This window comes from Mirounga angustirostris, unplaced genomic scaffold (genome assembly GCF_029215605.1).
Source record: "Mirounga angustirostris isolate CCGP_5_RB_7025 unplaced genomic scaffold, mMirAng1.0.hap1 SCAF_6, whole genome shotgun sequence".
NCBI classification, from domain to species: Eukaryota; Metazoa; Chordata; class Mammalia; order Carnivora; family Phocidae; genus Mirounga; species Mirounga angustirostris.
The window spans coordinates 8,119,532-8,143,743 of record NW_026991714.1 but is presented as its reverse complement, the minus strand read 5'-3'; the positions used below and the strand labels follow the sequence as shown (position 1 = coordinate 8,143,743).

Genomic DNA, 24,212 nt, shown 5'->3' with positions numbered 1-24,212 from the left:
TCCCGGTCCAGTGTTCTTTCCTTCTTATCTAGGGACTGACTTTGTTCCTTGGATGTCTTTCTCTGGCAGTTATCCTGCAGGCTCACCAACAGACTGGGGATGGACTGCATGGCTCTCGGAGTTCATTAGAGAATTAGGTACCTGCTTCTTTGCTTCCTGGTAATCTGCCCAGATTTCAGCCTTTAAAACTTTTTAAATCTTAGAAATTGGTGCTCATCAACATGAAGGCCTCGACAGAGTCTAACCTCCTCACTCAAGAGAAGTATGTTGTCATGTACTTAAACCTTTTTCAGAATTAGGAAGTTGATAAAGAGTAACTTCGGGCCATGGGTTGGACTTCTAGACCGTAAGCTAGGCACTTTGAATGAAGTCCCAATGAAGCTTTATGCTTCCCATCTTTATTTCTTTGCCTTGTATATGCCACGAAGCGGTTTTCTTGGAGGTTGGCTGAGTTTTAATTGACTGGTCACCTGCAGTGTGTTTTTCCCATTGACCAAAAAGCCTGTAAATTCAGCTTGGAGGATTTGCCTGAGGCAGGTGCCATAACTGTTCACAAATCACCACTGGTATCCTGTTCACACCACCTTTGCCCCGCGCGAGCCTGCGTAACGGATCTCATTTGCCTTTTGCACGAAGGGAGAACTGGCCCCTGTAAAATGGCTGTGGCATCACTGCAGACGTCATCATGCTGTGCTTTGGAAAATGATGAAACAACGGGTCCTGTACACTGAACAGAATTTGAACAAAGCGTGTTAGGGCCAAAGGGAGTGAGACAAGCCACGGGATACTGACTCCCCTTTGTTGAGTGTCTACTGTGCGCCAAGCACCCTCACCATTAGTATTTTACTTCATCCCCACGATTATCCTACGAGGCAACTTGTGCTGTCTACATTTTACAGATAAGGAGGCTGAGGATCACAGAGGCGGAGATCACATATCTGGGAAGTGGCAGAAGTTCCATTTAAATTCAGGTCTATTGGGATGCCTGGGTGGCTCAGTCGGTTAAGCGTCTGCCTTCCGCTCAGGTCATTATCCCGGTCCTGGGATCGAGCCCCGCATCGGGCTCCCTGCTCGGCGGGGAGCCTGCTTCTCCCTCTGCCTGCTTGCCCAGTCTCTCTCTCTGACAAATAAATAAAATCTTTAAAATAAAAGAATCTCTAAAAAAATAAAAATAAAAAGTTAATTAAAAAATAAATTCAGGTCTATCTTCTCTAAAGCCCATGAATGCTCTTACCCTGCCTTTCACATGACTGACACATGCTGGCTGTCACAGCAACTTGGAATCCTACCTGACCCACTAAGGTAGATTATAATATATATAAAGACAAATGCTTCACAGAAGGACTGAACACAGCTGTCCATGGCTCAATCAATGAACAAACCCTTATTGATACAAACTATATGCATGACACTGGGGGGCACACTATAGCAGGTTCCAAGAAGTGGAAGAAACAGGCTTTGTCCTCAAGGACTGTCTAATGCAGTTGGGGCAATCAGATGTGTGCATCGAGGGTCACTAACAACACGGGGCTTATATGATAATAGCTGACAAGAAATACCTTAAGGGTAGGAAAGAATAATGAGAAGATGTAAGGTCATCCTTTCCCCCCAGGAGAACAGAGACTTGCAGTACCAACTATGCCAGAAGAATCTTTATGGAACTGGCTAATTTCATTGAACTGGACATGATTTCTGGGCTGCTGGGTGGCTGACCCCATTCTGGCTCTAAAGTTAGACTTTTTATGAGAAACAGCCAAGCAGTAAGACGGTAGAAAGCACATCTGCTCTGACACAGGACCCTTGTCTCGAGTGTAACATCATCCCTCTGGACCTACCCTTGTTGGAGACTGAAATGTGTGCGGCATATGATTAGTAGCTGGGAGAGTTGGGATGCCACACTCTTGTAAGCAAGAGAGTATTATCCTGAAGTACTTTTTCAATTCCATGAACTCCAGAAAAATACCTTTGAAGCTTAAGGAAAAGCTACTTGCAATTTCCTGCCCCGTCACCTTTTTAGGCAGTCTTGATGGGTTAGTAAAGTGGCATTTGAACTGAGTCATCATAAATCTCTAGCAATTAGTCAGTCATGTCCAGTAATCTTTGTCTAGCATCTCCTCATGAGATGGCCCATTGAGAAAGAGAGCAGGGGACTATCAAACAGTGGTGGTTGTTTGCTTCTTCTCTTTTGTGTCCTAAATATGTCCCCTCAGCATGCCAGGCTGACATGCCTTGGCCCCACTGTCAGGCTTGTTTGTAAAAGCTACCAAATCCTTGTTTTACATGCTCCGCATAGTCTTCCCATGTCTGGCTGTATACTGCGATGTCATCAATCAATGCCACACTGAATTCACCCAACTTCGTCAGCACCGTGTTTACCTTCATCTGAAATGTTACTGGAGTGTTCCTCCTGCTCAAAAGGGAGCCCCTAGAACATACCTAAACCTGAATCACCGCCAAGGCTACCAGGGCAGTGATATTCCCCACAATGACAAGGGCTCTTCATTGCTATGTTCCGATTGTTCGAAGACATTCCTGCCTTTGTGGCCATATCTTGCTTTTCGTTCTAGGCGTAACTCAGGGGAGCACCGCGGAAGCTCCCATGCTTCTAGCATGGAAGCCTTGTTACTTTGGTTAAAGCTCCAGCCGCGCCAAAGAGTCAGAATATCTGTAGCGATCATCACGGGAGTCACAATAGACTCCAGCCCCAAAGAAAACCATGGTAAAACAGTGGTCTCTTTCCTTCAGAGGAGAGGAGAGTGCTGCAATGTTAGCTAGGAGGAGAAAGTGCATAGTTGGATGTGGACATCTTGCCTTCATCCAAGCCTGGGAACTCTGAGCTTATTACTGACTTCTGTCTCCAAAAGGTGGCACAAAGGACACATTTTATTGTGTATTCCTGCAAGGCTGATTCCAGTCTTCGAGCTGTCCAGGACCAATAGCTAAATTATTCAGAGGAAGCCTCTGTGAGGATGGCCAAGATGCTAATTCAGTTGACATTGTTACTTCTGTGGGAAATTCTGATGGAGAAAGGAAGTTTTGAATATACATATGAGCTGCTTCTGATCCACCATCTTTTCTTTCCTCCCCCTTTCTAAAGTCATTAAAGAGAGAGGAAGTTCTTTTTATTTACTTTCCCATCTTCCACAAGATAATCGACAAAGGAAGTTGCTCTGAAGTCCAGTGTAGAATCTTAAGGTCTATCAAAGTTTTAGTGTGGTCACCCTTCCCTTCCTCTTTCCTAGATACATTATTCCATGGGACTACCCTCTGCTTCTTAGTGCCCTTGATCCTTTAAGCAGTCCTTTATAAGTAAACCCAGAAATTACCTTTTCTTTTTTCTCTTCGGCACTCTTTATCGAAGCCTACTAGCCTCGTGAACTTATCTTTGTCTGATATCCTGTTTGTCAGTTTCTAAGTTAAGTGAATGAAGAACTTAGGTTCCAGAGAAGGGCCCCTGGTCATGGTAGCCATCTTTATTTTGGTTGGCCATGTTACTATATCAGCGTCTCCTTGCTAGAGCAACGGGAAACTGCGTGGGCTACTCCTCCTGTTCTCTCCTTAGGACGTATTCCTGGGCTTCCCCATTGCCCAGTTGTCTGTGCTCCCCACTTCCTGACCTTAACTGTGAAGTGTCTCAGTTCTCGGCCTCGGGTAGGACCTGAGCTACCAGTGATCAATTCGTGGAACCAGGAGGGTCACTCGGTGGGAATTTTCCAATGCCGAGGAAAGCCTGCAGAGACAGCCCTGGTAGGCACACAGTTTTGTTTTGTTTTAATTTTCCTCCGGCGTATGTCAGGGAGGGCAGGAGGCCTGAAGAACAATGTCCTGTTGTGAAAGGGCAGTGGTACAGGGCGCAGCAAGCTACCCCCTGTGGCTGTGAGTGGGGACTCTGGCTAAATGCCTCATGTCTCTCCTCAGGGCATGGAAACTGGGATCCACGCGCTCATTGAGGAAACTGCTGTGTCTTGACAGAAGTTCTATAAATTTACCTGCATGCCTAAAAATCCAGAGAGAAAATTTTCTTGGAGGGAAGAAATGGGCAGTCTTGAATGTTGCCAAATTAACAGATCCCCCCTTCTCTGCAAGATCTGCCTTTACATATTAAAAAGGGGGTGAACAAAAAAGAAAGTAAAGAGAGAGGTCTTGACATATTTCCCTAAATAGAAAAATTGCCCTTACCCTAAGGTGAAAGAAAGTGTGAATGGTGCCTTAGAGGCAATTCAGGAAGTATTCATTAATCAACAAGTATTTATTAAGCACTATTTTCAGAATTGTGCTCAGGGCTATGGTAGGATAATAAAAGAAGTGTAAAACAGAACTCATGCCCTCCAAGAATTTATGCTCTAATTGGAGAGAGAGAAATAATAAGAGACAGTTTAGATAAAATGCTAAATTGTGTGTTTCAGATCATAAGAATTACAAGAAGCAGGTTTTCACTGAGACCTGGAATAGTCAGGGAAGCCTTTGCTAGAATGATAAGGGCTTGAAATGAGTCTTGAAAGATGGGTTACATATAGTTAAAATGACCCCAACATTAATTAATTCAGAGAATTAATTAATTCTGATGGTGGAGAATGTGACCTAGGATACAACACTATTGTCACCATTCTCTTTAATTACAAAGAGGAAGAATTAACCTATCCCATGAAAGCATTTCAAATGCGTGGCCACCTTTGAGACAATTTATAGGCATGCCACTTAAGGAGCAGGGTTTCTGCTAATTGACCTCATTTCTCCTTTACACTTTATTTTTTTTTTTCTGTAGTCATTGTAACCTTTAAAGTTTTTGAACTATAGCCTTGCATTAACATCCTTTGCACCACGTGAACATTCTCATAGATTTGGATTGGAGGTGGGCCTGAAGACAACCCGAGATGCTCTCCCATGTCTTACAATGCAGGGCTGAAACTACCCGACCCACAGCACCCTTGCAGAAGTCAACAGGGCAGCCCTTTCTTGTTTCCTAGGTGACAGCCAAATGGCATTGCCCAAACTCCAGTGTACCTTGAAGGGGGATCCAAGCTGCCACTTCCTTTACATCTCTTTTTATGCCCTGGGAAACCTTCTTTGCCATTACTCCATGTCATCTCGAATTAGGCTACGATTTGCAAAAGAGAGCAATTCTACCCCTCCCAGTTTACCGCTCATTTTGCCCTATAACGTCCATGCACAGTGCCTTGAAAAGTTCAAAGAAAACCCTTCAGTTTTGGGTGTGCAGATTGATAATAATATTAACTTGAGTTTTTGTAATGTTTTCATATTCTTTTTCTTATTCAGTTCGTATACCAGTTCTACAAGGCGAGTAAGAAATGGAGGATTATGAAAACCCACTTCCCCACATATAGACATGCTTTTATTTTTATATACAGTAATATAAAGGAATTTTTTTAAAGAAAACTTTAAAATCCTTCTTTTTTCCTTTATATAGAAGTCATACTGGATAATTGTAAAAAAAAATGTGTAGAACACACATAAACCCATATATACTTCATTTAGAAAGAAGGAAAAAAATATGGATGAAAAATCTGAGCTTTAAGAGGTTAAGACTTGCCCAAGGTCGCATTCCTAAAAGAATGGCAAGGCTGGGCTCAAGGCTAGGTCACCTGAGGCCAAGTCCTATGATGCTGGGCCAGCTGGAATGTTATTGGAGAACATTAAAAGGTAAAGACCAGCAGCAGCGTCACCACCCTTGATATTCAGGAGGGTATATAATTTTATCAATACAATACAAAGGTTAATGGGATTGCCTCCTTCCAACTCTATCATAGTAAACGCAGGCTTTATGGCAATGTTAAAAAAAATGACCTCTCTCTGCTTTATGCTGATTATTAACTAAGATTATCTCACACTAGAGATTTACTATACCAAAGAGCACTGACATCACTAACTGCTATTAAGTATATGATACTTATACTCCATAAAGTAGAGCAAAATACCTTTGTCAGCAATGTAGGGAAAATAGACATGGCCAGAGGCATTCATCCCATGTGAAACAGAGCTGCTATTCGCAGAAATCTATCCATTTAATAATATGGCCATATCCACCTGATGGAAGTATCCATATGGAACAGATAGTCTGCTCTGTGTTTCTACTCTTTTAAATACTATAATGAGATTAACTTTCTAGTCATTTTAATAGGTTGGAGGGAGTGATCAAAGCCTTTCAGTTGCAAGAAAAAAATAGGACCAGAAAACAGTTGAACCAGTGGCTTCAACTTTCAGTGTCTCAAATGATTAATATTGTGATATCTTTAAGGAACCAATTTTTGTTTCCAAGAGGGAGGTAATAATGGAGAGGGAGATAGGCAAATCCACATTAAGTTTCTAAGTTAGGATTCTTGCAGGAGGGGCGCCTGGGTGGCTCCATTGGTTAAGCAACTGCCTTCGGCTCAGGTCATGATCCTGGAGTCCTGGGATTGAGTCCCACATCGGGCTCCCTGCTCAGCAGGGAGTCTGCTTCTCCCTCTCCCGCTCCCCCTCTCTTGTGCTCTCTCTCTCGCTCTCTCTCTCAAATAAATAAATAAAAAAATCTTTAAAAAAAAAGGATTCTTGCAGGAGTTATTTACTCAACAGTAAATATTGATCTAGTACCTGGTATTTCTGAGACATCAGTGTAGGCTCTGGGGACACAGAGATGAAAGACACAGCTGCCCCCAAGAAATCCTCCCTCAGTAGCAAAGATAATAAGAGACTGGGAGAGAGAGCACGGAATGCTGAGGGAGGGTATTTGGGAACCTGGCTGAGTGGTCCATAATAAAACCACTGTGGAGTGGGATAGAGATATTTTATCAAAGTGGATTTTCTGGAAGAGTCTTTCTGAAGCTCATATTTGGGGTTCTAGACAAATTTCACTTGTCTAGACAAATGCCAGATGACCTATGGGCTCCCTTTTTTTTTTTTTTTAAAGATTTTATTTATTTATTTGAGAGAGAGAATGAGAGACAGCACAAGAGGGAAGAGGGTCAGAGGGAGAAGCAGACTCCTTGCCGAGCAGGGAGCCCGATGCGGGACTCGATCCCGGGACTCCAGGATCATGACCTGAGCCGAAGGCAGTCGCTTAACCAACTGAGCCACCCAGGCGCCCCATCTGGGCTCCTTTTGACCTCATGAACCATTTGTAGTAAAATGCCTGCCCTGCTGTAACAGCTCAGCCTCTGATTCTGTGAGGGATACTGGAAGCTCAGGTAGCAGCATAGTTGGGGTCCTGGCCATTTCTTAAGAAAAGTAAACACTTGTTTTTATCAGCATAGATATATAAAATAAGATTTTATTTTCATGTATTGAGGTTACTTATCTAATTAAAATAAATATTAAATAGGTATCATGGAAAATGCTCATTTTTATAAATGATTTTCCATTGAATGAACATGGCAGAAACTTTGTTTCATTTTATACCAGAAGTCATTCAAATAGCAACAAGGCACAGCGTGGTGAAATTTCAGAACACCAGCAGTTAAAACTGAGAGATTATTTTAAAAAGTTCCAACAACAGTACAAAGAATGTCCATATTATCTTTATGGAGTTCTCTCGATTGTTAACATTTTAGCACATTTGCCTCAGCAACATCTCTGCGGTCTCTATATCCAAATATGTATGTCGAGACCCACTCAGGATAGAGAACTACATAGTCACTTGAAGAGGAAAAGTTTAATATAAAGAATTACTAACTATAACTGGGGATTGTAGGAATGAGAAATTATCTAGGAAGAAGCAAAGAGAACTGTCAACAATATAGGAATAGCAGACATAAGGATGAGCCACTAGCCTGACAGCTGGGATAAAGTGCCCAAGGAAGGTCTCTTTAGGGCTGAGATCCAGACCTCACCGAAGAGGGCATGGCTGTGGTTCACGGAATGGCAGGGAGGTTGTTGTGGTGCTGTGCTGGTAGAATTTGCTGGAAATCTACCCTCTAGCATGCCAGGGAAAGCTGCTCACAGGGAGGTGTATCCCTAGAGGTGATTCCTGGTAGAAGCTATTGGCTACTGGGGGCTTTGGGCTGCCACTGGCTGCAGACAGCAGGTGCCAGAGAAGCTGGTCACCTGTAGGAGCTGAGTGCTGGGGAGCCGCCGGTCCAGCAGGAGCTGGGTGCTAAGGACATGGTTTGTGCTCAGGAACCAGGTACTGGAGAAGCCACCTGCTTTGCAAGACCCTTGCCAAGGGAACACAATGGAACCAGGAAACAAAACTCTTTTATTCTGCATTATTTCTCCAGCTTCCTTTACTGAAAAAGCTTGTTGTCGACTGGCAAAGAAAAAAAATGACAAGGCCCAGATACACTTTTGCAAAGTAGGCAACAAAAGTTGAATTTGAAGCGGAGAGACGAGGAATCAATAACTGAATATTTTTATTCTTTTTCTTAACCAGTTGAGAGCCACTTACAGACATAATGCCCCATCATGCACCTAATGCCTAATACTCTAATATGTATTTCTCCCCAAACAAGGACACCTTCTTACATGACCACAATTCAGTCTTCCAAATGAAATCAGCACTGATATAATACGGCCCCAGTAAAGCCTCCTTTTCCTATCTGGTCCAGGGTTTAATCCAGGATAACAGTTTGCATTCAGATGTCATGTTTCTTCAGTGTCCTGCAATCTGAATTAGTTCCTCAATTTTTCTATATATCTCATGACCTTGAAAATCATAAAAATTACAGGCATTTCATTCTGTAGAATGTCCCTCAGCCGAGTCTTCATGACCAGACTCAGGTCATGCATAGCGGGCATGACCACCATAGAAATGATGGTTTACTCTCAGTGTATCGCATTCAGATGCATATGATGTGGATCTGCTCCTTCACTGGAGATAGTAAACTTGATCTTCTAATCAAGGTGATGCTGCCATGTTTATGCACCATAAAGTCACCATTTTTGCCTTTGTCGTTGGTTTTACATTGTGAGAAAATACAGTATGTGATTATCATTTTCCTCATTAAATATCCACCCACCAGTATTAGCAAACATTGATATCTTCTGTCTGATGCATTTTCTGTTTCTATGAAATTATTTTCATCCTTCTTTCTTTATTAATTGGCATTCTAATATAAAGAAGATCTTACCCTTCTTTCTTTCCTATTTATTTATCTGTATGAACTCTTGATTCCCATCTTTTCATTTTGTTTTATCATTAACATTATTTGTGTGATGCTCAAATTGTCCCAGAATTGACAAGGGCCCATTCAAGCTTTATCTCCATCATTCTTTGAGTACTTCCTTCATCTCTAGAGCAACATGGTATTCAAGGATCATCTTATACTTTCCTTGCCCCCTCCCCTAAATCAGACATTTCCCCCAGGAAGCCCTGGTTCTGGTACTTAGAAACCAAGACCTTAGTGCTAACTGTGCTTATTGCTACTGGAGTGTAATGGAAGATAGCACTAGGAGAGATATGTATGCATATGTACACATATACATGGACATACACACATATACACATACCTGTATTCCCGTATCTTTCCATATATATTTTTAAAAAATCAAGCTTATCCCACTACCTCCATAGTCCAATTCAATACCTCCTAGGTATTTCTAGCTTTCCCCCTTTCTGTATGTGTAAGTTTCTTTTTGGACAGTGAAAACTGACTCCCATATCCTCAATGTATTCACTTATTTTACCAATCCCCTGTAGGTCACTGATTGCTCAATCACTTAGGCTGCCTCCGTGGCCCTTAGTCTCACTGCCATCTCCTTTGCCCCATTGCTTCCTCAGTCCCTGATTCTGCTGTTGACTCACTGTTACCTAGGCCCTCAGTCACACTTTTGCCTTCAAAGGAAGTGTAGGGGCGTGGAAGTGGAAGTGAGAAATGGATGTTTTCATGCAGTAAGTGTTTAAGAGAGAATAAATAGTAGAGGGAGATTGTCAGGAGCCCCAAACTTTATCATTTTGCACTTTACATTTATATCTACCATTGCGGCAGTTGACAGGTTTAAAAATCAGGGTGAAGTGGAAATTATCTCCAATTCTCATTTAAATTCCAAGTTTTAAAGATATTTTTTATGTAAATTAAATGTATGATAAGCACATTTGCTATATTTTCACATAGGTCTCACTCCAACAATCCAGTTATTGTGAAGATTCAGTTGTTTCATTAAATAACCTTTTTTGGAATATTTTGAAGTCAATTTATTATCTTTATTTAATATTAAATATTATTGATTCAACTATCAAATGCATAGTAGATCAGTAGTAAAGAGAAATATCTTTTTTTTTTTTTTTAAGATTTTACTTATTTATTTGACAGAGAGAGACACAGCGAGAGAGAGAACACAGCAGGGGGAGTAGGAGAGGGAGAAGCAGGCTTCCCGCCGAGCAGGGAGCCTGATGCGGGGCTCGATCCCAGGACCCTGGGATCATGACCTGAGCCGAAGGCAGACGCTTAACGACTGAGCCACCGAGGCGCCCCTGAAGAGAAATATCTTATGAGTGTTGAATGTCCATGAGAGGGGCACCTGGGTGGCTCAGTCAGTTAAGCATCTGCCTTCTGCTCAGGTAATGACCCTGGGGTCCTGGGATCGAGCCCTGTTTTGGGCTCCCTGCTGAGCAGGGAACCTGCTTCTCCCTCTCCCTCTGCTGCTCCCCCTGTTTGTGCTCTCTCTGTCAAATAAATAAATACAATCTTTAAAAAATAAAAAAGAAAGTCCCTGAGATTTCAATTGAATTCCCAGCGAACAGACTTTGTGAATGAAAGCAAGTCTTACAGATCCATGGAAATGAAGTATTACTAGTAATGTTCAATAATCTGGAAAAAGGCTAACAAACAAAAGGAGGTTACTAATTTCAGAGACAGTTACCGATAAGACAGTTCGGGAGAAGAAAGAACAACAACATAAAACCCCACAAAGATTCTATGTAATATATATGAAATGAGTAAAGAGGGGTGCCTGGGTGGCTCAGTCATTAAGTGTCTGCCTTCGGCTCAGGTCATGATCTCAGGGTCCTGGGATCAAGCCCCGCATCAGGCTCCGTGCTCCACAGGAAGCCTGCTTCTCCCTCTCCCACTCCCCCTGCTGTGTTCCCTCTCTTGCTGTGTCTCTCTCTGTCAAATAAATAAATAAAATCTTAAAAAAAAAAAAAAAGAAATGAGTAAGGAATTTGTTTAGTTTGGTATCACTTTCTAGAGACTTCCTATATATTATAACATGAATGGATTATTCCCTCTCAGAGAGGATGAAATGTTCAGTTATTATTTCTATTTTGCAGAGAGGCAAACTGAAGCATGATAGGACTTATCGGAACCACCTAAGAAACTTATGGAGGGAGAAATTTCCCCTGGGTCATTGCTTAGAGCACTGCCTTCTCACACTCTGATCCCCCTGTAGACTTTGTAAAGGAGGTCTGAAGGGCCACAGGATAAACATAGCATGCCTTATTTTTCTGGAACTTCCATTTTGCTCAAGGATGACTAATTTAAAGCATTTCTTATACTGTATCTTGAATGTCATAGACTAGTATCTTGTCAACAAAACTAACTATTAAATATCCCTTGGTCTCTTTTGTTACACAGCACTTACCACACTTTTCACCTGCTCTTGCATTAAGGTTCTATGTGCATCATATGTCTGGGTACAGGATGATGGAATGTGGGTGGAATTAATCCTACCACTCCCATGCATGAACTATAACTTCTACAAGTTTCTTCATGTTTACTTTTTTTTTTTTCCTCAAGCACTGGCTGGAGGCAAATGATCCTGTGGGGTATTCCAAACCCCTCCAAGGTGGTGGAACCACTAAGAAGCAACCACCCTGCATTGGATGGTGACATGAGTAAGTAATAAACTGTACATTTAGATTTGGGGATTATTTGTCTATCAGCTAATATTGCTATTACTTGCTCTGACTGGTACATAGAAGGATAAACACTGCATAGTAATTTTTAAAGTAGAACAGTGAACTTGAACTTGTATGTGGCACTTGTACCTAGTGCTGCTTTGAACTCTGTCTTAAGAACTTCTGGGAACATGTTTGTGATCTTCTGGCCTTGGAACACTTCCAGTAGAGGATTTTGAGAAGCTCTGGTTTACCAACACTAAAAGGTTCAGAGAACACCTACAGGAGAGTAAAGTTCTTTTCTAGTCTTTTATTAGAGACATAAAAGCCTGCATAGTTTGCATTCCCTAATACAGACAAAATGATAGTAACATGTATGAAAATGGATTTCCCAAAAGAGAAAAGTTGGATTTAGATTTTTGACCCCAAGTGTCCTGCATTTTGAAGTTCCTGGTGCAATTATCAATATTTTCTATGCTCCAGTTCTTTTGAATAAATACTCCTTGAAGATTTTTCTCCTGTGTTATCATCACTCACTGTACATCCTTCTTGGTGATTAACATATCTATGTTGATGTCTCTTCTAACACCCTGGCTTTTCAGTTGTGTCCTTCGCTCTTTTGATGATCTTATCCTTTGTGTTCCATAAGCCATTCATTTCCATAGGCATGTCCTAGACCTTGTCATTATCAATAATTTTCAACACTTCTACAATTTCAATTTGATGTATGCTATTTTTCGATCACCACTTTTTATCTTCCTAGGCTCCCCCAACCCTTTGGATTCCTCAAGTCTTATAAGTATTAAACCCAGCTAAGATAGAGAATCCATTGATACTGATATATATTCATGTTCCCTCCTCATCCTTGTAAACTTACCTTCTTACCCAGCTTAAATTCCCTGGTTATGCATTGTAATCACTCCTTTGTATAACCTTCCATTTTCTTGCACTTACTATATTTCTTCGGATAAATCAGAATTGTGAGCAATGCAACCCTCAACCAATATTGCACTTGCAACTGGGTTGGCTGGAGGAGAACACACAACTGTGTTGACTGGTTTCAGTTTAACATCACTGTCATTATTAACCTCACACGAGCCCCTACTGCTATCCAGAAATCATATTTTGTATCTTTCATTTCCATTCCTTTTTAGACACCAGACCATTTCTTTTTTTTTTTTAAAGATTTTATTTATTTATTTGAGAGAGAGAATGAGAGAGAGAGAGAGCATGAGAGGGGGGAGGGTCAGAGGGAGAAGCAGACCCCCCGCCGAGCAGGGAGCCCGATGCAGGACTCGATCCCGGGACTCCAGGATCATGACCTGAGCCGAAGGCAGTCGCTCAACCAACTGAGCCACCCAGGCGCCCGACACCAGACCATTTCTTTATGCCTTCTCCTGCCCCCCTGCAATCATACCTTCTCACAGTCCTCACTTTCCACTGATGACTTTGTTTTTTGTTTCACTGTGAAAAACCTTCCATACCCAATTGCTATCATGTCTACAGTCCTGCTAGCACCTGGGCTTATGAAATCTCACTTCCCTGAGCTGCCTGTGTTCTGCATAAGGCCAGCCCCTCCACCTGTCCATCACATCTCACCCTCTCTTGCCTCTTCAAGAGTTTGCTATTTCTTCCATATTAAAAAAAAATCAGAGCAGAACAAAAACACACCAGTAACCCTGGTTTGCCCCACTTTCTAAATGCTACTCTAATCCTTTCCCTTCCTTGGGATAAAACTCTGTGAAGAGTTGCATAGCTTACTGTATCCAACCTCACGTCTCTCCTTTTCTCTTGAGCCAGAAATCCACATGATTTGCTAGTTTCCTTCATGTCTCTTTTCCATCACTCCCAACATTTCCTAGCTTCTTTCTTTGCTTTATTTATCTCTTAGGTGCTAATCACTGTCTGATATTATGTAATATATTTTCTTTATTTGTCTTGTTTAATTTATGTCTTTCTTACAAGACTGTAAGCTCAGTGAGGGCAAAGGACTTCAGTGAATATCACATATACAGATATAGAAGATACATTGTCACAATGTGTGTAGTACATTTTAGTTCCTCTGTGACTGAGATCTGGGGTCCTGATCTAAGACCATCACCCGAGGAGTCCTTTCAGTGAAAGGACTGTCACAGCAGGTCAGTATGATTCATCCATGTGAAACCTGCGCTGCTACCTGTGCCCCCCACCTCCTGAGATGCCTCACCTCAAATCTCTCAGCTTCTCTCTTGGGGGACTGCTGTCAGTGCCGTGCACTTGCACTTGAGCTGATCATTGCCATTGTGTTTCTTTTTTTTTTTTTTAAGATTTTATTTATTTATTTATTTGAGAGAGAGAATGAGAGAGAGAGGGCATGAGAGGGCGGAGGGTCAGAGGGATCCCTGCTGAGCAGGGAGCCCGATGTGGGACTCGATCCCGGGACTCCAGGATCATGACCTGAGCTGAAGGCAGGCGCTTAACCAACTGAGCCACCCAGGCGCCCCGCCATTGTGTTTCTATTAACCGCCTAAAAATTGCAAATTAAATCTGCACAACCTGGCACCAGAAATTGTTTTACCTATCTTTTTTGTTTTTTTACCTGGCCATGACAGCGTAGTTGACTGAGGGCCACCGACACATAAATGATACAAACATTAAGCCCTGTTTTCATACTTCATAGTGGCAAGCTGGTTGAGTATGCTGAGCTGTATCCTAATAGCTGAGAATAGCTCATCCCTGTCTTCTGGTTGCATTGTGCTCCAGGTGACACCTACCCCCCTCTCTCTTTAATCTCCTATTTCCTTCTACTTTATTTTCTCTTTCCCTTTAGTATGTTGGTTGTTTCTTGGCAGTGGCATATTTGTTGACTTGCTCTTTTGGTGACATCTTCTTTTAATAAGGAAATCTGTCTCTTGGTGTCTCCTCGCCTAAGGGTGTGCTTACTTAAAGTGTAAAATGTCAGACTCTACCAAGGATGACAATAACCCTCTGGGTGAAGAAGAATCAGCCACTGTATTATTAATCACTCAAAAGGTAGACAGGAAATATCAATCCTCTCTGAGAGGAGAACCACTGAAATTAGCTAGACTCTGCACCCTCTACGTTTCACGGCCCTCCCCTTCGTCTTGTGCATTGGCTTACATTCTCACCTCATAGGCACCATTCCGAAAGTCAACAGGAAAACAAACTCAAGAGTCAGAAAAACTCGCCTAGTAACAACTGTGCTGGTTCTAGTCGCAGTTGGAGCTTGAATTTTACCCAGTGACAATCACATTGGCTAAGGAAACGTAGGAAACATTCCTTTGTAGCGAGTTGAGACTCACTTAGAGATAAGTGTCACACTCTATGACAGGGATGAGGGGATGGGGGAATAGGCAGGTGGCTACACTCTGACCCTTACTACTGCTTGACTGGCAGAGCTGGCATTCCCAGCTGTCTTGACTTAATATCCCTTAAAAACTACAGCAGCCTGATCCTCATGAAGCTGCCGAGAATTGGACCCTGCAGTTTAACAGGGATGAAAACGGGGCCTAATGATACGCTACATGGTCATGATCTTTCTAGACGGTTGCACAAGCATGAAGAAATGGGTAGGAGGGCCTTATCTTGGTCTGTCTATAGACCAAAAAGTGATCGCAGATTTATTCCAGAGTGAAGTAGTCTAGCTGCCAACGTTTCTGTATCTGGCACACACACACCTGTGCATATCAGCATTCTTTCTGTAAACTATTGAAACAACAACACCCGGCAGAATGCTAGTAACTACTCCCCAAATTCCGCATCTGTGGAACTCAAAACAGAGTGTCTTCTGTGTTGATCCCTTATAGCTAATACTTTCTGTTTTTGTTCCAGCCAAATCATGGCTTTCTGATGATCTTGGCGGAGTGCCAGAAGCATCGTCAGAACTTGAATTTTCCCAGTGAGAAATTATCTTGAAATTAAAGTTTTTTAAAAAAATTGTTTTATGTTATATTTTCCATGATTATTTAATGCCATAATGGTACATTTTATTTTGTATTTATAATAGTATTTAGATTTATTCAAAGGAGCAATTAACATAAAGAATACAGTTTATGATCTGGACTTTTATTTATTTTTTTAAATTTTTAAAATTTTTATGTTAATCACCATACATTACATCATTAGTTTTTGATGTAGTGTTCCATGATTCATTGTTTGCGTATGACACCCAGTGCTCCATGCAGAACATGCCCTCTTTAATACCCATCACCAGGCTAACCCATCCTCCCACCCCCCTCCCCTCTAGAACCCTCAGTTTGTTTTTCAGAGTCCATCGTCTCTCATGGTTCATCTCCCCCTCTGATTTCCCCCCCTTCATTCTTCCCCACTGGCTATCTTCTTCTTCTTCTTTTTTTTTCCTCCTTAACATATATTGCATTATTTTTTTCAGAGGTACAGATCTGTGATTCAACTGCCTTGCACAATTCACAGTGCTCACCATGGCACATACCCTCCCCATTGTCTATCACCCAGCCGCCCCATCCCTCCCACCCCACCCCCCCATTCCTGATCTGGACTTTTAACTTCCAGTCTGAAACCTCAGTGGCCAGTGCAAAGCCAATAAGGATCAATGTGACTGATAGCTGATCAAGTCTACATATAGTGGCTCAGCTGGGCTTTAATTCTTTTTGGAAAAAAGATTTATTTATTTATTTATTTATTTATTTATTTATTTATTTATTTATTTATTTATTTTTAGAGGGGGAGAGAGAGAGCGTAGACTCAGGGGAAAATGGCAGAGGGAGAGGGAGGGAGAATCTCGGGCAGACTCTGCACTCAGTGCAGCCCTATGTAGGACTTAATCTCATGACGCTGAGATCAGGACCCAAGCGGAAACCAAGAGTTGGATGCTTAACTGACTGTACCACCCAGGCACCCCCCACACTGGACTTTAGTTCTTAATAAGCAATCAGAAGTCTAGGGCTTGGAGGAAACTTTAGAGTTCACATAGTTACCTGCATTCATGCAAAACTGTACCTGAGTATTTCAAGATACAGTGTTCAATGCTAGGAATGCTTCTATTTGACAAACACTATGCTAATGTTTTATATGCATTATTTAAATTCATTCTCATGCACCCATGTGAAATGGACATTAGTGTACCAATTTTTTAGATGAAGAAATTGAGTTTCCAAGAGGATGGGTAACTTGGAATAAGCAGAAGAGCTGGGTTTCAACTATAGATCTGTCTGAAAGTCTAATCTTATTTCTAAAGCTCACTATAGAAGAAATCTTTATAACCTTTTACAGTAGGTAAATATTTATTGATTTTGATGCATAGATTTTTCTCTAGATCTTTGGATTGAATTCACACACATGGCTTTTCTCCTTTAATTCCAATACATTACATCTTTGATTTGAGTTTGAATTTTTAAAAATTATGAAAACATTCTCTGTTGTGCACAAACAATGAATCATGGAACACTTCATCTAAAACTAATGATGTAATGTATGGGGATTAACATAGAAAAAAAAATTATGAAAACATTCTCAGGGAATAAATTGATTATAAAAAGTTCTTTGAAGCTCTGCGATGTGGCATACTTTTCTAACCTAACATGCGAGAAAATATGCTCATTTCATGAGGATTGGTGAGCCTTATGTAGTTTTGAAATTTGTTGTAAAATTTGGTGTGTAAACTAAAATCCAGGCTTCTGATCTCTGAAGTGTTATAGTTCCATTTGAAACTAGAATGAGTACCCACATATCAGCAACATTTAAAAAATTCAACAAATTCTTGCACACATACCACAAGCCAATGAACACATGAGGCCCTATATTCCAGTAGACAGTGAGAAAGACAGTGCACCCGCTCTTACGGATATCACGCATTTTGAAAATTACAGTAACTATATATTTTTAAATCTCAAAGACAAAATCTACCAAGGGGAGTGATTTAGGAATATTTTATTCTTTCTGATAAATGAGGTTCTAATGACATTTAGTAAGTTAAAATGACTGCAATGTGGGTTCCTCTGTTTTTATGTTTAGTTAATTGTTTTGGAGCAACGTGGACAAGGCAGGAAAATCAATGATTAGTTGACAAGGCAGGAAAATCAATGATTAGTTGACTGGGCATTTATATTTATGTGGAAAATCCACAATAAGTGCAAGTCATCCCATTATTTTCTCCCTTTCTTGTTTTGCAAATGATTTAAAATGATATGTAGTAGAATATCAAGTATATGATATACATATACTACATATATCAAATATGTAGTATAAATATCAAGTTTAGAGTAATTCAATTTGGGTTAAAATTCTTGAATCATTTGTGATTAATTGAAATGAATACCCCTCTCCATAATTCTAAACATCTTCTATTTCAGTGGTTTAGAGACTTGCATAGCCTCCTTTGAGTGACTTAGTTTAATAAAATGAAACCACCAGGGTTTCTTTGATTTGACAGTCATGCCGGATAAAAACAAAAACAAAAACGTCTTAGGGTTTCTAGAGCACTTAGCATTAATATTTGGGAAAAAGCAAATGTAGTTGATGACCTACAGACAATTTCTTTATGCCTTACCGACAGAGACTCAAAGGCCACTGAAAGACCCCTGAAATAAACTAATAAGCCACAGTTGTGCAGGCTTGAAATAAATATCAACTAAGATTTATATTCAGACTGATGTTGAGGTTAGTTCCTACTGCTAGGCAACCAGCTGACCTAAGTTTAATTTAAATTGGTATTGTAGTGTCTCGTAATGGGAACTGTCAGTAAGGAGAATTTCTGTGACATAAGGAATGTAGTGATACTTCCCTCTTTCCTACCCTCACTGTTAAAAAGTGACTTCATATCTGTGATCATGTCTATGGAGCCAAATGGGGTGGGACTCTATGACAATTATTGGAATAAATCAGGCCAAAATAACACTTTCGTTAAAATTATTCAGGAAATAGGAGGTATGCTTGATATTTTGGGTTTGAACCGTCTGATTTCCTCATTCCTCTGCTTTCATGTGACCAGTGAGGTCACATGAAATCAAACTTAGTGGTACTGCTATGCTTTTTTTCCCCCTGCCTTCCTATTATCTCTGTCTAATTCACTAGTTGAAAATACCAGCTCTTTCTGGCCTTTTCCGTCTCTCCAGCCAAGTCAGAAGCAAGAACCACCATCTCAGCTATGCATATTTGTAGGGTCCCAAGTTGGGAACAGTGGTTCTCTGGAACTCTCAGCTTCCTGTTCCTGGCCCCTTAAATCAGCTAAAAAGATGGTGGGTTTATTGGATATATCAGCTAGCATTCTGGAGAATGGCAACGTACAACTGCCAAAATGTTGAGTCCCAGCTCAGCCTTTGTGTAAATCCTGGAAAGACCTTGTCAAGTCTTGTGTTGCTGTCACTAACTCTGCACAGAGGGCCTCTTCAATTTCACTGTTTCCACTTACCTTTGTCAATGGTGCCAAACCGAGACCTTATATTTCCTGCCTGTAGATTTTATATTACCTTTTAAACATATAGCTCTATAGTAGATTTCATTTTGCTGATTGAGTCTTCTGTCCATAAGCCATACATTCTTTTTTTTTTTTTTAAAGATTTTATTTATTTATTTGAGAGAGAGAATGAGATAGAGACAGAGAGAACATGAGAGGGGGGAGCGTCAGAGGGAGGAGCAGACTTCCCGCTGAGCAGGGAGCCCGATGCGGGACTCGATCCCGGGACTCCAGGATCATGACCTGAGCTGAAGGCAGTCGCTTAACCAACTGAGCCACTCAGGCGCCCAGCCATATATTCTTTTATTCATATCTACGTATTTTTTGTCTAGTTAAGGATCAAGAGAAATTACAGATGCTAAATATGTTCACCGTGTTCCTAGTAGAGCACATAAGGGGTAAGAAAATGCAGCCACTAGTAGGGATTGTAAGTCAATTCAAAAGAAGAAGTTATCATTTTAATTTATCAAAATTGCAAATAGTTTTTTCAAAAGATTATTCAGTCCCGGTAAGTTACGATAAAATACATACTCTGGCGCATTGTTATTTGCAATAAAATTAGTAAAACTATTTTGGAAATAAATTTATATACACTAATGTTTACATGTTTTGGAAAATAATTTCATTTGTAGGAATATTTTGCAATTACCCAATTCATACATAGAAAAAAATTATATAAAAGAGGTGTTAAATAGTCCATTATTCCATAGTTATTGACAAAAAGTAAATAATAGAGAAATCTATGAATAAGAAATTATTATAAAACTGTGAATAGCTTGCTATCTTTGCAAGCTATTATGCAACATCATGGGGCAATATTCACAAAATGATACAAAATTTAAAAAATGATTAATATTGTGATGTCCATAAGGAACCAATTTTTGTTTCCAAGAGGGAGGTAATAATGGAGAGTGAAATAGGTCAAGTTATTTTTCATAGGCAAATCCACATTAAGTTTCTTAATTAGGATTCTTGGAGCAGTTATTTACCCAACAGTATATAAATACAAGTGAGGGTCAACTTTCACTCATTTGATAAATATATTGGGAGCATTCAATACTCAGAGAGTAAGGGTACAGGATGAATAAGATATTATATACAGTCTCTTCCACTGAGGAGATCAGAGTACAGCTGGGGAAAGAAGGAAGCACAATTACCATGCATGTTGTTACAAGGAGAGATAAAGGAATACCCAAATTGTATTTAAAATATGAAAGAGTTTCTTTTATGGAAAGAGCAAACTTGTAAAGGGCATAGAGAAGTCATAAGGGAGGTTCTCCGATGCTTAGAGTCATCTTTCTTCTCTAGGTTTTTTTCAAAACGGGCTACCAATATTGAGCTGAATTTCCAACTATGTATCCATAATATTCCATACATACGTATTCTGAGGACAGGGATCGCTGCAGGGGGGACATCCCAGGTCTGCACAAGAAAGGTAGCTGTGCTTTAGGAAGGTGCTGAGGAAAATGATGATTCAATATTTGTTGAATACACTTGTGTGCCAGGTTAAGCCCCCATACTCACTTCACTGAATACTGAGATGGGATTTACTAGAAAACATTATGGTAAGAAACAATAAAACTGCTCACTCAACAAACCGATTTATTTATGAGCCATTTCAAGCTTGTTAGAAAGAATCAGTTCTAACGTGGTCTCATGTTTTTAGTTGTGAAATATAGATGCATTGCGATTGATGGCTAGTCAACTATTTTGAAACATTTGCCTCTCCTGTGCTCTGCATCTCTTGCTCAGTTCCCCTCAAATGTCAAATTAACCTTATGAAACTCCACTTTACATGATAACTGCGATGAATAAAAAGACCTTTTGTGAATGTGAGTGTGTGTGTGTTGGGGGGGGTTGTTTTCCTGCCTAACACATGTCAAGATCTGTTTAAACCCCTTGCTTTGTGCTCAAATGTCACCCTGCCAGAATTCATTACATCCTGTTTATTAATTAATTAAATATATTTATACAGAACAGGCTTTATGAGATGGAGTAAGAAATAACGTTATGAGAGGCATCCTCCAGACGCAGTGGCTCGTCTCCGATGGCAACCAGGACTTCAGCCCTATCCCCCACTGTCAATCCACTGAAAGGAAAATTTAGCAATTAAAGGTAGAAGATCAAAGGAATTACTCTAATTCTGGGGCTGCATATGAAGGAAATGTATCTTTTCTAGACCACTGCAAGATCATAAATATCACTCCGTTTTTTCCGTAAGTAAAAACACGTCTTTCCCTACACATGCATGCTCGTGTGCGCGCACACGCAGACACAGAAGACCTAACGGGGACCTTGAGTGAGGCGCTAAAGCAGCCCTGAAGAGTCAGCGAAAGCTTACTGACCTTCTACTGACACCAACCGCTGGACCAGATGCTCCCATGATCTTTTCACGTCAACTGAGTGATACCTCCCTGCCTTTTGCCTCCCCGCCTTTAACCTCAGGTTCCTTCCTTGTTTTCCAAAAGGGGTTACATGCACCTGCCCAATCTGTTGGAGTCACTGTGGCGGTGAAATAAAGTGAAATTATGAGAAACTGCTCTGGGGGAAAAAAAAGGCATGGCATAGAAACGAAGTGTCATTATGGATGGCTTTCCCAAGCATCCTCTTAGGAACATAGTGTTCCGACATTGAGGCTATTTGTTTAGGGCTCAGTCCTGAGGTTTGAATAGGTCCACCCAGGGAGGGTGTCAGTGAGGCTGAGATGAGCACATTATCTTGAAGATATTTTAGAGTAAGGGTAGGAGAGTTTATGGGAGAGAAAATATACATATGTGTATGAACATTATATGCTACAAGGAATCCTCAGAAGGCGGTGATATAAAACTAGAAAGATAATAATCAAAAAAGGAAAAAAAAAGAAGAAATAAGAACAAGAACAACAAGAGGAAAATAGGTAGTGATAAGAAATAAGAAATAGTGCCTGAGATCAGGATTCATTTCCTTTGTCTTCCAGCAAATGTGGAAAGGGAACTCAAATAGGGTAGTGCCTAAAATTTCATGTTGGGAACGCTGAATATTTGTTGAATATAATATCTGAACACATATTAAGAGGGCAGTTGGTTCTCCAATACTCGAATAGAAAGCACTTATCCATTCCGGCTCTCACCCCTTAAATGGAAATCAATGTGAAAAATCAAATTTGGTTTATTTTAAGTTTCTTTAAACCTGCTTTTCAGGCATGTGTCTACTTCAGAGTATGAAGTGCAGCTATTTGTGATAAGCTGAATGCTGCCTATTTGATGATCTAGCAATGATTTGGGTTTGTAATCATTGTCCACTTCCAGTCTGTGGACTGGGTTTAATCTAAAATTAATCCTTTTAAAAAACATTAGGCAATAGTTCTTAAGTCTATGATGCATAGCTATCAGAACTGTGGGTTGCTTACTGGTCTTATAAAGTTGAGTCTCCTTCCTTGGGCCTGTATGGATGTTTTGTAATAAAGCAGAAGAAATAACTTTGTCAGTTTGCATATTATGTCTATAGTAAGATTTCTCTAGAAGAAAGATATATAAATTGAACTTGAGATTACTCAGAAGGTGATTTTCCACCTGCTTTCTTTCAGTCCTAAATTCCTGAAATTTAAGTATTGAAAGAAATCTTACAGATTATCTATTCTTCTTTCATTTAATAGGCAAGCAAACAGGCTCATACCACCTTCAGTTGATAAGAGTCTGGGTCTGGACCTTTACCCTGGGCTCTTTCCTCTAAAATGGGCTCCTTCTGTACAAAGCACCCTCACAACAATAGTGGGAAAATGAAGTCCATTTTCCAAAATTTACCCGGACGTAAGCCAGTGTATTTTCAGAAGAAATTTCTGAGTACTTGTTGGGATTTTAGGCTAGTTATTCTTTGATTTGGGAGGGAGGGTGCAGTCCCAACGAGCCAAAGGGAGGCTTGCTGATTTAATTTACTTCTAGAAGTCTCCAAACTTGATGGGAAATTTTATGTTTAGGGGAATCTAGGTGTAAAAGGAAAAAAAAAGTAGTTTGAGGGAACTTATTTTAAGTGTAATATAAGGGATAATTATTTTCTTTAGTCCTACTTTCTCTTTGTGCTGCCAAATTTGGGTATCTTTGTGAAAGACAGTCCTTGCCAAATAATCCAGCCCAGGGCACTTACGTGATATGTCTTCTCCACCCTTGTCTTTCCTGCTGAAACGTTCCTAGACAGTGTCTGTTCTAGATGACATTGTTACAAAATAGCATAAGTCTGCTTGACTCACATGGAGCTTTACGTGAGCAAGAAATAAACCTCTGCTATGTGACACCATTCAGGTTTTAGGACTTGTCATAGGGGAAGCTGGTATTAAATTTTCATTTTTACAATTATTGTTGTGAATGCTCTGTGCCTCTTTTCCTTTCATTCTCTGAGTCTCGGTGAGGGGCTCATTGATACATGTATATAATTTCCTAGTAATCAGATGGAGATTTTTCAGTAAGAACTTTGCACCATCCAAGAAATGCCACCGTTTCGAGTTTCATCAAGGTGGTCCTTGTGAATTATGTATCCCTTAAAAGACAGAGTATCTTGGTCCCTACTAAACTCATTTTCTTGGGTACTAAAATGTTATCTATTTACTACTTAAAAAAGGGAGTGTGCTAGTTGAGCTTGGAAGCCTCTTTTTCCCCCTCTTTTTGTAAGTCTGTGTCTGAATAGCTTAGCACTATAAAGCCCATGGTTATATTATAATATACTATATTACTTTTTTGAAAGACAGTCCCTAATTATGGACCAGTTAGATCTACCCCACAACCCTATTAGCCCGCCCTGTGTTATAATAACAATGACAACAAAACAAAGATAACAATTTTGACAAAGATTGTGACTTCTTCTTTTTTCTTCTCTTCTCCTTTCCTTCTTTCTCTTACATCTAACCATCCAGCAGGAGACCACATTGTCCAACCTCCCTTGAGCTAGGTGTGGCCAATGTGAGTGGAAGTGATAGGTGTGACTTCCATGTCATCTCCTTAAGAGGAAATCGATTACTCTCCATCCCCTTCCTCTTTC

General features: G+C 40.4%; 1 long non-coding RNA gene across 1 annotated transcript in view; it reads left to right on the top strand.

Annotated features, from left to right (window-relative positions):
- LOC123845318 (uncharacterized) overlaps nt 1-22,647 on the top strand; it is a 140,991-nt gene extending 118,344 nt beyond the window's left edge. The window contains exons 5-6 of the long non-coding RNA XR_010412075.1: nt 11,670-11,767; nt 21,178-22,647. This is a non-coding gene — a long non-coding RNA (uncharacterized LOC123845318). The remainder of the gene's footprint in view (nt 1-11,669; nt 11,768-21,177) is intronic.
- Nucleotides 22,648-24,212: the final 1,565 nt, after the last annotated feature.